Here is a 16,641-nt window from a genome sequence, read left to right on the forward strand (position 1 = left end):
TGGTTTCGATACCACAGGAGGGCGTCCCCCCGTAAAAGTTCCGACAACCCGCGTAAAATTTGTTCCGCCGTGATTTGGTAATTGTCACGGAGTTCGGCCAGGCGTTCGAGAAACGCGGCGGGATCGCGGCCGTCGAAATAGCAGCCGCTTTTTCGCAACTGATTCATCACCCGGCTATCGGGCATAGCCGGGGCTGCACCATCGAGGGGGGCATCGCGCGCGGTAGGCGAGGGGCCCGTCACCATCACCTGCGGATACACGAAGGACGGTTCCCCGTGTTCGCGCGGGTCGGCCGCGAATTCGTCCGGATGGGCGTCCGCATATTCCCGCATGCGTCGGCGAATTTCGTCGAGAATGCCGGTGCTCTCTAACCCATATCCCGCGGCTAGCACGGCCAGTTGCTCCTTCGGAAGCGAATACAGCCACGTCTTCATGACGGCGTTGCTGCAACACCCACAACACACGAAAGTAAAAGAGACAATAGAAAAAAAAAACTATCCGTGGTCTCGCGTTTACAGGTAATAAAACGATCCCTGTTCGGGCGCCATGTAACGGTCGTATTTTCGGTCGTTTTCGTGCTGCGGATAGATCGCCGGTGAAAGGTTCGTAATAAGAAAATACGCGATGTGTGTGTGACTGAAAGTATGTATTTGCAATCGTGTATAAATGTGATGTAAAAATGTACAGAGTGTGTGTGTGTGGGTGTGTGTGTGGGTGTGGGTGTGTGTGTGTGTGTGTGTGTGTGTTAATTTCGCTGAACAATAATATTCCACGCGGTAATCGGAAATCGTCCCGAATGCAATTTGGTTCGAGATCCGGTCTCGGTTACGAACAGCTGTGCGTGTTTACGACGCGCGAGACAGCGCGTGTTTTTGCTGCGCTTTTTCCGCGAGGAATCCCGGCGTTTCCAGGAATCCTCAGTTTCTCGGGATCGTCGGTCGTTTTCGCGGAACTATTTATTTCCGACGCTACAATTTAAAGTCCGTGTTCGTGGATTACAATCGGTGTGCTTTAACAACGGCGGCGGAGGCCGCGATAATCAAGAGCGCGTTAACGGCGGCGACGGAGGCCGCGATAAGAGGACGCGCTTTAACGGCGGCGGAGGCCGTGGCAACGGAATACGCTTGTACGGCGGCCGCGGTAAATATCATGCGTGATGCGCTTTGTCAGCGGCGGTCGAGGCCGTGATTGCGGATTGCGCGATGCGCTTGCGGTGTTTCTTCTGCGCGCAACAGGATCGCGTCGCGAAGGATCGGATTCGCGTTGCAGCTGGGTCGAGAGCTCTCGATCCGGGGCGGCTCTGAGCTCCACCTTCCGTGATAGCCCCAGCTGCAGAATTAGGCGGATGCACCTGTACCGTAGAATCGAGATCACTCGGCCAAGACGGAGTTCTCTCCACCTTTCGTCCGTGGTATTTGGTGCTCGGTAGGAATTCTCAGGTTTTCTCTGTAGCGTACAGCTAAGAGCGGATCAGGAGAATGGTACTTAGATGCCGAAATGAGCCCTTTTTATACCGGCTAATTGCCCGCGTCGGCGCGCGCGGTATAACCCCTTCCGAACGGTTTTTCGGAAACGGTGCGGTCGGGCCCGTTCGGAGGGGTTCGGGTTGCGCGCCGAACGCGGGCTTTCGCCGGTCGGCGGTTCGGGCCCCGTCGGCTATGATCGGCGGTATTCGGCCGATTTGAGACCTTAACGGCTCTGGGCCGTAAATTAAACGATTAACGGATTAAAAAGGTGGGCGCACCGCGCCCCTGCCTCTGCCCGGCGGGTGTTCTGCCGGGCGGCAGCTTCCGGCGGATGGCATTGCCGGGAATCGGAACGATGCACCGGGATGCATCGTTACAAAGGTAAACAATTTAAATTTATATAGAATTTAATACAATTTAATACAATTAAAAAATATCACAAATGTATGTGTACACACACACACACGCGCGCGCGGGGGGGTGCAAGGGGGGCCTTCGGCCCCCCTCTCGCAACCACCCCGCCGGTAGGGACGCATTGCAAAGAGTTCAATCACAATGGATATATGCTGTAAGTTGTAAAGCGAGGTCCACGCCTACCGGCGGGATGGTTGCGGGAGGGGGGGGCCGAAGGCCCCCCCTTTGCACCCCCCGTGTGTGTGTGTGTGTGTGTGTGTACATATACATTTGTGATATTTTTTAATTGTATTAAATTGTATTAAATTCTATATAAATTTAAATTGTATTAAATGTATTTAAAATTATTATTTTTTCATATAACAGCTAAAATAGTAGGTTTATGAAAAAAATGCATATAACCTTTTTTGTAAAATTTCTCAGCGGCTATATTTTTTGCTTAAAATTTTTTTTCTCAAATCAATATTTGCGGAGATAAAAAGCATTAAATTTGTGAAATTCTTTTGTTAATAACTTTTTAATAAACAACGACCGCCGGCTAAAACCTTCAAAATATTAATTAGAGATATGACCTTGACAACATATGTCAATGACACATTTGTGCGAAGGTGGGCCCTTTTTATGCATAATTACCAGTTTTTTTTATTGCAAAAATATAATAAAATTTTTTGTGTTGTAGTGTGGGAGGGGGGAATTTCGCGGGTGTTACATAGGTTCGGGGGTCGTCAGCCATGATAAATAGTGGGGAATCTAACCTTAATTAATTAATCCTGGCTGGATTATTACAAATTTATTTCCTTTTATTTCAAATTTTGCTATCTAAACATGCGCATATTAAAAAGCGAAATGGGAGAAGACGAAGGGTCAAGGGTTTTCAAATTGGATAGTGGACGGAGGGAATTTTTTCCACAGAGCTTGGATTGGAACTCCTAGTGGAAATCGGGAACCGGGGAGGGGGAATGATTGAGTTGGAAGGGGCGGTGGTTAGGTAATGCAATAATTCTTCGTGGTCCACTGGACCAGGGCCCACGCAGAAGGCTCTTTCTGGTAGGGGGAGATCGAGGAGGGGGAATTGAGATAGGAAATAATTCAATGGATCGGGATCGGTGAGTTCAGGGGTTTCGTGAAGGTAAGAGGGGTCAGCGGAACTAGAGGAGGGCTCGGAATTACACGAATCTTCGTCTAAATCGGGGAAATCTCTCGCGAAATCTTCGAAAGCCTCACCAATTTCGGAAGAATTCGAATGATCATGGACTGAAGGAGAGAGGGAATCGGAGTCGAGGGTGATAACTGTTATGGGAGGGATACGCTCCCGGACAGGAGGTGAGGGAGAACGAAGGGGTTCGGGAGAGGAGTCCGGAGAATAGCTAGGAGGTGGAGGTGTATCCTGTAGGGATTTTGTAAATTATTATTACTAGTATTACTATTGTTACTATTATTACTATTATTACTATTAGTGTGTGGGATAGAAGGGGAGTCTATTACGTTATCTGTTTCTACGTTATTATTTGGGGTTTGGTTCTCAACGAGGGGTGTGATTCCCGTAGTCAATTTCTTTTTTAGCGCCCGATTTCAACGATTCCGACGCCGCAACGCTGCTCGGCGTTTACCGTGCCCCGGCACTAATAATGATTTAACGGTGAATGAGGGGGTTTAAAATATAGTTAAGGGGTTGTCGCTAACTAATTACCGTTAACTCTATTACCGTTGTCATCGGGAAAAGATACTTGAATCTTAGACGGGATAATAGCCCGTTTATATTCTTAAATTTAACTGATCTTAATTTGTTGATTATTAATAATGAAATTATATAGGTGAAGGGATGGTTAAGACTAGGGCTCTTACTTTTGACAACTTCGAAGGTTCGAAGTTTGAGGTGTTTTCGAAGCTTCGAAGTTTGAGGTGTTTTCGAAGCTTCAAAGCTTCGAATTTTGAAATTAACTTCGAAGCTTCGAAGCTTCGAAATTACATTTATGCAAATGCGAATTTATATAAAAAATGATGAAAATATTCTGAATAAATGTGAGTTAATTAATATATATGCTCACACACACAAAATTATTCTTGAATTATAATTTTCAAGTATTAAGAAATAAATGCTCTTCGAGATTTTTTACCCACTCTGTATGTATTCATTAATGTTTTCTTTTGCCTCTTTAACAATTTCTTAACTTAAAATTTTATAAATTTTTCATATATTCTTATTTTTATAAAATTTTTTATAAAATTTTAATATAAAATTTTATATATTTTTTATACATTATATATATATATATATATATATATATTCTATTATATGTTTTACTATTTTTAATTTTATCTTAGAATAATATCAATTATTTTATATTATTTAAGCCTTATAAATATATATATATATATATATATATATATATATTTCTTGAATGACACACATATCACATCTCGTATATCACTCGATATTTACTTACACGCGTTATCATGCGATTGTCTTTCTTCTCCTTTGTAAGAGGGACTTGACAGGACATTTTGAGAACAGTCCCAGTCGCTTTTGATTATTGTATGCATATCTCTGTACAGCCTCTTTGAAGTAGATTCGTGTAAATTTTCGAATGAAATAAAGTTGCAATCGAGATTTATAGTGTGAATGTCAGCAAACTGAGAAAATGAAGAGTTGGGTATGGCAGTATTGTTTGAAAGCTACTGACGGCCAGTCAGCAACTTGTGAAATATGTGATACCGTACTTCGAACACATAATTCTACAAGCACTTTAATAGATCATTTAAAAAGAAGTTCATTCTTTAACACTAAACGAAAATGCAAGGCAACAACGCGTTTACAAAAGAAAGTAAGTACTATTTAATTTTCAATCTGATTACTATTTAAATAATACAATAAATAATACATAATTTACATGTTTTTAATAATACTATAATACATAATTTACATGTTTGCCTCATTTATAGCGTACAAGATAGCACGGATATGGATGATCCAATGGAAGGATCTTCTTCTAACACAACCAATCTTTCTTCCATTGATCCCGTCACTGTACCACAAAAACGCGCACGCACGGTTACATCTCTTAGCAAAGAACGCAGCGAGAAGATCACACAAGCGCTAGTTAAATTAATTGCATTTAACCGATTGCCTTTTAGTTTTTCTTCAAATCCTGCTTTTAAAACATTCATGAAAGAAATTGAATCTAGATACAATGTCCGTGCAGTCAAACAATACTTCGCCGTTTACGTATTCTTGAAGACGAACTAAAATCGAAGATCAAGCACACATTAGATATGTGTGAATTTATTGCTCTGGATTCGGATTGTTGGACTTCTCGATCTCAAAAAGGTTACATGAATATAAATGCTCACATTTTAAATAACTTATGGGAGCCAAAAATCTTCACATTAAACATGCAAGAACTTAGTGAAAAGCATACCGCGGAAAACTTAGCTGACAGCTTACAAAATATTGCTGCTGAATGGCAAATTGACACTAAAATTGTATCTATTGTCCATGATAATGCAAATAATATTGTTGCTGCAGTGAACATGATGAATGTTGAATTCAATTGTAGCTGTGCAGCACACACGATAAATTTAGCCGTGAGAGATGTGCTGAAGGAAGATAATATTTCCATCGTGCTTGCTAAAGGAAGCAAAATTGTATCTCATTTTCATCATTCTATTATTGCTTCACAAGCTCTTGCAAAAAAACAAGAACAATTAGGCTTACCTTTACGAAAGCTGATCCAAAGTGTTCGTACTCGATGGAATTCAGATTTGCATATGATTGAAAGACTTATAGAGAATCGTGGCGTTATTACAGCTGTTTTTGCGGATCGAACGCTGATAACTCCTTTGCAAACCAAAAATTTAGAGATATGTAAATGAAAATGAATGGAGTATGCTCGAAAATTTAATACCAGTCCTTAAACCACTTGAAATTTCAACTACGGTATTATCCGGAGCCCCATTATCAATGGTGCGTCCAGTAATTCGAACTGTGATTGCTAATCACCTTTCTTGTCAAACTGAAAATATATCAAAAGCGTTGGCAGAGGCACTATCTACTCGTTTTCAGATAGAGTCGCAAGGAGATATATCAATATATCAAAAAGCATCGTTTTTAGATCCTCATAAAGATCTCCAAGCTGAGCCAATTTTACAACGAACCGCGATTAGAGAAATGATCGAATTAGAAGCAAGATCTTTTACTCCAGTAGATTCAGAATCAAGTGCACAAACATTATCAAATAGTGCATTAGACTTTCATTTTAAAAAGCCTGTAAATACGTATTTAACATCCGCAGCTCAGCAGATTCAATTATATCTTTGTGAGCCACAAATTGATATTAATATGGATCCTTTTCAATGGTGGAAATCACATGAAAAAAAATTTCCACACTTAGCTCGGTTGGCGAAAAAATATTTATGTATTCCCGCGACATCCATTGCATCGGAGAGAATTTTTTCAGCTGCAGGCAATATTGTTTCGTCACAACGGAGTTGCCTTGCTTCTGAAAATGTTTCAACGAGTGTTTTTGTATTTCAAAATAAATTCTTATTAGAATAAGTAGTCATGTATTTTTATTTTTAAGAATAAAATAAAATATATAATTTTGTAATTCTTTAAAAAATTAATTGTTGGTTGTATTATATATTATTGAAAAGAATCCATATTATTATATATCAGAAGAATATATAATATAATTAGATTTAAAAAAGTATAACTTTTGGAGAGAAATATGGAGCAAATAATCACTATATGTCATAAATATAATAATTCAATAATTTATATATACGTCACTTTCTACGCAACAGTATTGATAAAATAAATATTCCCAAATAGAAATAAAAAAATTTGCGTCGCTCGTTATTAGATTGTGTGTTCTACTCGCTCAATCCTATTTCACACTTTATATTTCACCTCTAAGAATTCGGAATCACGAGTTCCGAAAAGCAACATAACGTCACATGGACCTACAAATATTTAAATATTATAAATGTATCGCGGTATTATAATTATTATTATTTTAAATTAATAAATTGTATAATTTTAATTATTCGAGGCTTCGAAGGTTGAATTATCGAAGTTTCGAAGCTTCGAAGGTTCGAAGCTTCGAAACTTCGAAATTTCGATCTTCGAAGATTTTAATATCGAAGCTTCGAATCTTCGAAGCTTCGAAGTTCGAATGTCGAAGCCTTCGAAGTATATCACTAGCCCTAGTTAAGACAAAAAGGGAAATGAAAGAAAATAACGTAGTTTGCAAATTCAAAGAAAAGGTTTCAAATTTAGGAGGGTTCAATCGGGAATCGGTTTTCGGAGATTTGAGCCGGATTAGAAATCGTTCGCGAACCGCCTTGCGGAGATTCTAGGCGAACTGGGAATCGTTCGCGAACCGCCTCGCGGAAATTCTAGGCGAACCGGAAATAGTTCGCGAACCGCCTTGCGGAGATTCTAGGCGAACTGGGAATCGTTCGCGAACCGCCTTGCGGAGATTCTAAGCGAACTGGGAATAGTTCGCGAACCGCCTTGCGGAGATTCTAGACGAACCGGAAATCGTTCGCGAACCGCCTTGCGGAGATTCTAGGCGAACGAGGAGGAATGAGGAAGATGATTAGGAAGATGATCTTTCCAGAGAAAGATAGGGATGTATGTGGGAGGAGGTCGGACGTGTCTTTACGCCCATTTGATCAACGAGCGATAGAATCCATCCGTGGCAACGACATTGACGCATATCCTGTGGAGAGAGCATTCACACATTTTTCAGCCTAACGAATAATTGCTAGAAAACAATATTCGCAGACTACAAAAATATGTGAGGCGCAAGTGGCTGGATCGGGAATCGAACCCGAATCTTTCGCTTTCCGGGCAACTGCTCTAGACCACTGAGCTATCCAGGAAAGAGACAAGGAGTAATTAACGATTATTAAATTATTAAAATTTATTTTCCAGAAAATGGATGTTGATAAATTCTTTAATTTATCTATCGATTAAAGTAGCGATTGGAGATTAATTGGTCAAGGATCATTCCCAATGACAATCAGTTAACAAATGGGGAGGAAGAGAGAATAAAATTAAATCGGACTTACTACTTATAGAGAGCGTTGATATGATAGAGAAAAAAAAACAATTTAGCCAAGACGGATCTCGAATCACGGTCGGAGAGTTGGATGGTCCCGATCCTGGAGAACAGATGACTCAGTTGATGTTAGGGCTAGTGATATGTATTTCGAAGGCTTCGACATTCGAACTTCGAAGCTTCGAAGATTTGAAGCTTCGATATTAAAATCTTCGAAGATCGAAATTTCGAAGCTTCGAAGGTTCGAAACTTCGATACTTCGATAATTCAACCTTCGAAGCTTCGAATAATTAAAATTATACAATTTATTAATTTAAAATAATAATTATAATACCGCGATACATTTATAATATTTAAATATTTGTAGGTCATGTGACGTTATGTTGCTTTTCGGAACACGTGATTCCGAATTCTTAGAGGTGAAATATAAAGTGTGAAATAGGAATTTTGGAGTCAGTGTGCGATTGTTGAGCGAGTAGAACACACACATCTAATATAATAACGAGTCACGTAAATTTTTTTATTTCTTTTTGGGAATATTTATTTTATCAATACTGTTGCGTAGAAAGTGACGTATATATAAATTATTGAATTATTTGTAGATATATAGTGATTATTTTGCTCTATATTTCTCTCCAAAAATTATACTTTCTTAAATCTAATTATATTATATATTCTTCTTATATATAATAATATGGATTCTTTTCAATAATATATAATACAACCAACAATTAATTTTTTGAAAAATTACAAAATTATATATTTTATTTTATCCTTAAAAATAAAAATACATGACTACTTATTCTAATAAGAATTTATTTTGAAATACAAAAACACTCGTTGAAACATTTTCAGGGGCAAGGCAACTCCGTTGTGACGAAACAATATTGCCTGCAGCTGAAAAAATTCTCTCCGATGCAACGGATGTCGCGGGAATACATAAATATTTTTTCGCCAACCGAGCTAAGTGTGGAAATTTTTTTTCATGTGATTTCCACCATTGAAAAGAATCCATATTAATATCAATTTGTGGCTCACAAAGATATAATTGAATCTGCTGAGCTGCGGATGTTAAATATGTATTTACAGGCTTTTTAAAAAGAAAGTCTAATGCACTATTTGACAATGTTTGCGCACTTGATTCTGAGTCTACTGGAGTAAAAGATCTTGCTTCTAATTCGATCATTTCTCTAATCGCGGTTCGTTGTAAAATTGGCTCAGCTTGGAGAATTTTATGACGAGGATCTAAAAACGATGCTTTTTGATATATTGATATATCTCCTTGCGACTCCATCTGAAAACGAGTAGATAGTGCCTCTGCCAACGCTTTTGATATATTTTCAGTTTGACAAGAAAGGTGATTGGCAATCACAGTTCGAATTACTGGACGCACCATTGATAATGGGGCTCCGGATAATACCGTAGTTGAAATTTCAAGTGGTTTAAGGACTGGTATTAAATTTTCGAGCATACTCCATTCATTTTCATTTATCTCTAAATTTTTGACTTGCAAAGGAGTTATCAGCATTCGATCTGCAAGAACAGCTGTAATAGCGCCATGATTCTCTATAAGTCTTTTAATCATATGCAAATCTGAATTCCATCGAGTACGAACACTTTGGATCAGCTTTCGTAAAGGTAGCCTAATTGTTCTTGTTTTTTTACAAGAGCTTGTGAAGCAATAACAGAATGATGAAAATGAGATACAATTTTGCTTCCTTTAGCAAGCACGATGGAAATATTATCTTCCTTCAGCATATCTCTCACGGCTAAATTTATCGTGTGTGCTGCACAGCTACAATTGAATTCAACATTCATCATGTTCACTGCAGCAACAATATTATTTGCATTATCATGGACAATAGATACAATTTTAGTGTCATTTGCCATTTAGCAGCAATATTTTGTAAGCTGTCAGCTAAATTTTCCGCGGTATGCTTTTCGTTAAGTTCTTGCATGTTTAATGTGAAGATTTTTGGCTCCCATAAGTTATTTAAAATGTGAGCATTTATATTCATGTAACCTTCTTGAGATCGAGAAGTCCAACAATCCGTATCCAGAGCAATAAATTCACACATATCTAATGTGTGCTCGATCTTCGATTTTAGTTCATCTTCAAGAATACGTAAACGGCGAAGTATTGTTTGACTGCACGGGCATTGTATCTAGATTCAATTTCTTTCATGAATGTTTTAAAAGCAGGATTTGAAGAAAAACTAAAAGGCAATCGGTTAAATGCAATTAATTTAACTAGCGCTTGTGTGATCTTCTCGCTGCGTTCTTTGCTAAGAGATGTAACCGTGCGTGCGCGTTTTTGTGGTACAGTGGCGGGATCAATGGAAGAAAGATTGGTTGTGTTAGAAGAAGATCCTTCCATTGGATCATCCATATCGGTGCTATCTTGTACGCTATAAATGAGGCAAACATGTAAATTATGTATTATAGTATTATTAAAAATATGTAAATTATATATCATTTATACTATTTATGGTATTATTAAAAACATGTAAATTATGTATTATTTATTGTATTATTTAAATTATAATCAGATTGAAAATTAAATAATACTTACTTTCTTTTGTAAACGCGTTGTTGCCTTGCATTTTCGTTTGGTGTTAAAGAATGAACTTTTTTTAAATGATCTATTAAAGTGCTTGTAGAATTGTGTGTTCGAAGTACGGTATCACATATTTCACAAGTTGCTGACTGGCCGTCAGTAGCTTTCAAACAATACTGCCATACCCAGCTCTTCATTTTCTCAGTTTGCTGATATTCACACTATAAATCTCGATTGCAACTTTATTTCATTCGAAGATTTACACGAATCAACTTCAAAGAGGCTGTACAGAGATGTGCATACAATAACCACAAGCGACTGAGACTGCTCTCAAAATGTCCTGTCAAGTCCCTCTTACAAAGGAAAAGAAAGACAATCGCATGATAACGCATATAAATAAATACCGAGTGATATACGAGGTGTGATATGTGTGTCATTCAAGAAATATATATATATACATATATATATATACAGGGTGTTTCATTTTAATCCGACCAGTCGAATATCTCGAAAACCAAGCCCGGGAGAGAAAAATATTTCAGACAAAAGTTGTTTGGTTTCGAGGGGGCCATAAGATGGTGACAATGATTTGACCTTGAACAGTCATTTGAAGGTCACATAAAGGTCACCTTAAATTTCTTAAATGGAATACCCTATATATTTTTGCACATTCTTGTAGCTGACATCGAGAGCTTTCCAAAACACTATAATTAAGTACCTTTTCGTTAAGTACTTTTTGAGTTATGAGGCTTGAAATAATTTCTTAATTCTACATAAACCGTAAAATATCTAGTAAAATATTCATTTTTCGATTATCTTACCTTAATACTTTTACGTATAAAATAATGAGAGGAATCAATTGGTGTAAAGAAAACACATAGTTATTTTTAAGAAAAAATATGGAATTGTTAATTGCAAATTACATATTTTTTTTTTAAAACAACTTTTCAAGGTTATTTGAAGGTCACGGCGATTATTTTTGACGTCTTTGACCTTATCATCGATATCCAAGGTTATTTTAAAGTCACATTTTTTATCCTATCTTTAGCATTATCCAGGGACAACGACGTGGACGTAATAGGATTATGTCCCCTTTGGGGTGCTTGATTAGAGTGAGTCCCCTTGCCTCTCACTTTTCGGGGTGCTTGATTACAGTGAGTCCCCTTGCCTCTCACTTCCCTCCAGAATTCAACGTAGGTGCTCAAAGACACCACCATTTTGTTGAATACATGATTCTATTCGCTGCTGAAATTGCTCTACTGTTCTGTGTAATACAGCCCTTGGGATGTTTTCACAAGCGGTTCGAATTCTGTGCATCATATCTTCTCTAGTTGTTGGTGCGTGTTCATAAACGACATCTTTCAAATATCCCCACAAGTAAAAGTCGGGTGATGTCATATCTGGAGATCTTGATGGCCATCGAACACCAAAATCTCCATGTCCGGTACGTCCAATCCAGCGGTCACGGTAATTTTGATTAAGATGTTGTCGAACAATTCGAGCAAAGTGTGGAGGAGCTCCATCTAATTGAATCCACATTCTCAGTCTCGTGTACAAATCTACTTCTTCGAGAAGTACTGGAAGATGGTCCCTCAGAAACTGTAAAAAATTATGCCCATTTACATTTCCTTCGAAAAAGTAAGGGCCTATGAGGTGACCATTTACAATCCCACACCACACATGCTCCAACGATTTTGATTATCTATCTGCCTGTGCCAATGCGGATTAACGTCCGACCAATAGTGACAATTGTGTCGGTTAAGCTCTCCATTGTTTTTGAATTTTGCTTCATCTGAAAACACTACGTATCGAAAAAAGTTCGGATCATTGGCAATCATTTGTCGTGCCCATTGGCAAAACTGTAACCGTAATCTCATATCAACAGGTGTGACATCCTGAGTTAAAGTGATATGATATGGATGATAACGTTGACTTCTCAGTATTCTCCAAGCAGTAGCCATAGGTATGCCACTTTGCCTTTGAATTTCACGGGTACTGATGTGGGGATTTAAATGAACCATTGCCAGAACGACCATTACACGAAGATCATTTTCATCGTAATTACGACATTCTCTAACCCGTGCTAGTTGACCTTGTTGAGCTCTACGGTAAATGTCAAGAATTGTTGTGTGACTTGGATGTCTTCTATGGGGATATCGATTTCGATACAGGGCAACAGCTTGTTGATAATTACGCCGACATTCACCAAGAATCAATAGGATATTGACCCTTTCAGCCGCTGAATAATCAGCCATATTTTAAATCAAGGTTGACGAAAAATTGTGTTTTTATACCAAAGTAAAAATTAGATAAGTTTTCTGTGTGTAAAATGAATAAGAATTTTAGGTACAAGAAATAAAGGACAATGAATGAAATTTATCCTGAATTTATCCTGAATAGCTAAATTTATCGTGAAAGATTTATCCTGAATAGCTAAACTAATCAAATTTCATTTATTGTCCTTTATTTCTTGTATTCAATAACTGGCACACTATCGAACATTAAATGTAAGTAAATTAATTTCATTCATTAATTTATTTATTTACTATTTATCGGGAGTAAGAAAAGTTGTTTTAAAGAAAAAATATGTAATTTGCAATTAACAATTCCATATTTTTTCTTAAAAATAACTATGTGTTTTCTTTACACCAATTGATTCCTCTTATTATTTTGTACGTAAAAGTATTAAGGTAAGATAATCGAAAAATGAATATTTTACTAGATATTTTACGGTTTATGTAGAATTAAGAAATTATTTCAAGCCTCATAACTCAAAAAGTACTTAACGAAAAGGTACTTAATTATAGTGTTTTGGAAAGCTCTCGATGTCAGCTACAAGAATGTGCAAAAATATATAGGGTATTCCATTTAAGAAATTTAAGGTGACCTTTATGTGACCTTCAAATGACTGTTCAAGGTCAAATCATTGTCACCATCTTATGGCCCCCTCGAAACCAAACAACTTTTGTCTGAAATATTTTTCTCTCCCGGGCTTGGTTTTCGAGATATTCGACTGGTCGGATTAAAATGAAACACCCTGTATATATATATATATATACACTCACCCGCAAAAAAAGCGGTACACCTAAAATTTGAGAAAATTTCATCAAATTTTAAATGATCATAACTTGGTAAATAATGATGATAAAAATATGTTTAAAAAAACAAAATGAAGGCTGTAATGTCCACTTTAAGAATATTTAAGTGGCAATTATGCTCAGCCATTGTTTTCAAAATGGCGGATAAGGAAGTGAAAGGATGTAAAATTGATTATTAAAGGATCGAGTTTGGGACGGTGCACGGCGTAAATCAGGTAACGCAGCCCAATGAGACCAAATGCTCGTGAAAGTGTCGAGTGTTATCTTTAAAATGTTTTTTACCGAGCTTGATACGATGATTTTTCGCTGAGTTATTCCGAATTTAATTAAAAACGCTCTTTTTTCTTCTTCAATTTGCAGCTCAGCGAATAATTATCGTATCGAGCTCGGTAAAAAAGCATTGTAAAGGTGATACTCCACACTTTCACATGCATTTCGTCCCATTGAGCTGCGATACCTGATTCACGCCACGCACTGGAGCAAAGCGGGAACCTTTATTTATCGGTTTTGTATGCTTTCATTTATCCGCTATTTTGAAAAAAAATGGTTGCACATAATTTCAATTTAATTTAGGTGTGTGTGTGTGTGTGTGCTCGTTTGTATACCACAAGGATAAGGACCCCGTGGTTCGTCAGCTCCACAGTATTTAAAGACTCCAAACCCTCCTTGTGGCGTGTGTGTGTGTGTGTGTGTGTGTGTGTGTGCTCGTTTGTATACCACAAGGATAAGGACCCCGTGGTTCGTCAGCTCCACAGTATTTAAAGACTCCAAACCCTCCTTGTGGCGTGTGTGTGTGTGTGTGTGTGTGTGTGTACGGGCGCACGCATGTGTGTATTAATAGTGGGTATGACCTCTTCGTGCGCGTATTACCTCATTCATACGATCAGGCATACTCTGTATTAGTCTTTTTATTTCATCCTGCGTAATTGCATCCCATGCATTTTGAAGAACTCTTTGAAGTTCTTGCAGTGACTGAGGTGCAGGTACGTGATTTCGTACTTTCTTGCCGAGATTGTCCCACAAATGCTCAATGGGATTTAAATCCGGACTACTTGCTGGCCAAACAAGTCGATTTATGCCAACTTCATCGAGGAAATCAAACACTCTTCTCGCAGTGTGTGGTCGAGCATTGTCTTGCATAAACAAGAAGTTCTCTCCGATAAAGGGTGCATACGGAACAACATACGGAAGGAGTATGTCTTCCACGTATACATCTGCGTTCATGTTCCTGTCAAAAAAGTGCAAATCTGTATGAGCGTCCGCTGAAATACCTGCCCAAACCATCACAGAGCCTCCATTGTAGCTGTACCTTTCACTTACAGTACAATCTGCAAATCGTTCTCCACGACGACGATAAACTCGTTCTCGTCCATCTGGAGAATAGAGACAAAAACGAGATTCATCGCTAAAAAGTACTTTGCCCCAGTCTGCGTAATTCCAGTCTCTATGCGCAACTGCAAAATTGAGTCGAGCTACGCGATGACGACCTGTAAGAAAAGGTACAGCCGCTGGCCTGCGCGAAAACAGATTTTGTTCCGCTAATCTTCTCCGAACGGTGTCAACGGATACATTGCAATTGTGGACATCCCTTAAATTGTTTCGAATTTGAACAGCTGTTCGATGTCTGTCTCTTAATGAATTTAAAACAACAAATCGGTCATCGTTTTCATTGGTACGTCGAGGGCGCCCAGAACCAGGCCTCCTCTTGAAAGAATTGGTGTCTAAGTACCTGGCATAAGCACGTTGCACAGTTGACACTGACAGATCAAGTGCCTCAGCAACGTATCTTCGACTTCTGCCATCTTCAATTAAAGCAACAACTTGAGCAGCTTTTTCTGGAGTTATCGTTGCCATAATCGAGAAGTAATTTCGAGAAGAAGTAATTAATTATGGTTTCAATAGATGAAGTCGCAAGGAGCAACGCGTCTAGAGAGCTAGCAAATCAATCGCATAACTTGTACTATAGTCTTTCAATGTTTTTTCCGTTTGAGACGTGCTTATGCCAGGTACATTGAAAGACTATAGTACAAGTTATGCGATTGATTTGCTAGCTCTCTAGACGCGTTGCTCCTTGCGACTTCATCTATTGAAACCATAATTAATTACTTCTTCTCGAAATTACTTCTCGATTATGGCAACGATAACTCCAGAAAAAGCTGCTCAAGTTGTTGCTTTAATTGAAGATGGCAGAAGTCGAAGATACGTTGCTGAGGCACTTGATCTGTCAGTGTCAACTGTGCAACGTGCTTATGCCAGGTACTTAGACACCAATTCTTTCAAGAGGAGGCCTGGTTCTGGACGCCCTCGACGTACCAATGAAAACGATGACCGATTTATTGTTTTAAATTCATTAAGAGACAGACATCGAACAGCTGTTCAAATTCGAAACAATTTAAGGGATGTCCACAATTGCAATGTATCCGTTGACACCGTTCGGAGAAGATTAGCGGAACAAAATCTGTTTTCGCGCAGGCCAGCGGCTGTACCTTTTCTTACAGGTCGTCATCGCGTAGCTCGACTCAATTTTGCAGTTGCGCATAGAGACTGGAATTACGCAGACTGGGGCAAAGTACTCTTTAGCGATGAATCTCGTTTTTGTCTCTATTCTCCAGATGGACGAGAACGAGTTTATCGTCGTCGTGGAGAACGATTTGCAGATTGTACTGTAAGTGAAAGGTACAGCTACAATGGAGGCTCTGTGATGGTTTGGGCAGGTATTTCAGCGGACGCTCATACAGATTTGCACTTTTTTGACAGGAACATGAACGCAGATGTATACGTGGAAGACATACTCCTTCCGTATGTTGTTCCGTATGCACCCTTTATCGGAGAGAACTTCTTGTTTATGCAAGACAATGCTCGACCACACACTGCGAGAAGAGTGTTTGATTTCCTCGATGAAGTTGGCATAAATCGACTTGTTTGGCCAGCAAGTAGTCCGGATTTAAATCCCATTGAGCATTTGTGGGACAATCTCGGCAAGAAAGTACGAAATCACGTACCTGCACCTCAGTCACTGCAAGAACTTCAAAGAGTTCTTC

General features: G+C 38.6%; 2 pseudogenes; one reads left to right on the top strand and one right to left on the bottom strand.

The window, feature by feature from the left end:
* LOC145961982 (uncharacterized) overlaps positions 1-16,641 on the top strand; it is a 357,225-nt pseudogene that overhangs the window by 17,875 nt on the left and 322,709 nt on the right.
* On the bottom strand, positions 11,691-12,379 carry LOC145961707 (uncharacterized; annotated as a pseudogene).

The sequence above is a fragment of the Camponotus vicinus genome, unplaced genomic scaffold (genome assembly GCF_025532165.1).
Source record: "Camponotus vicinus isolate PSW18456_S1 unplaced genomic scaffold, iyCamVici1.0 SCAF_11, whole genome shotgun sequence".
In the NCBI taxonomy this organism is placed as follows: domain Eukaryota; kingdom Metazoa; phylum Arthropoda; class Insecta; order Hymenoptera; family Formicidae; genus Camponotus; species Camponotus vicinus.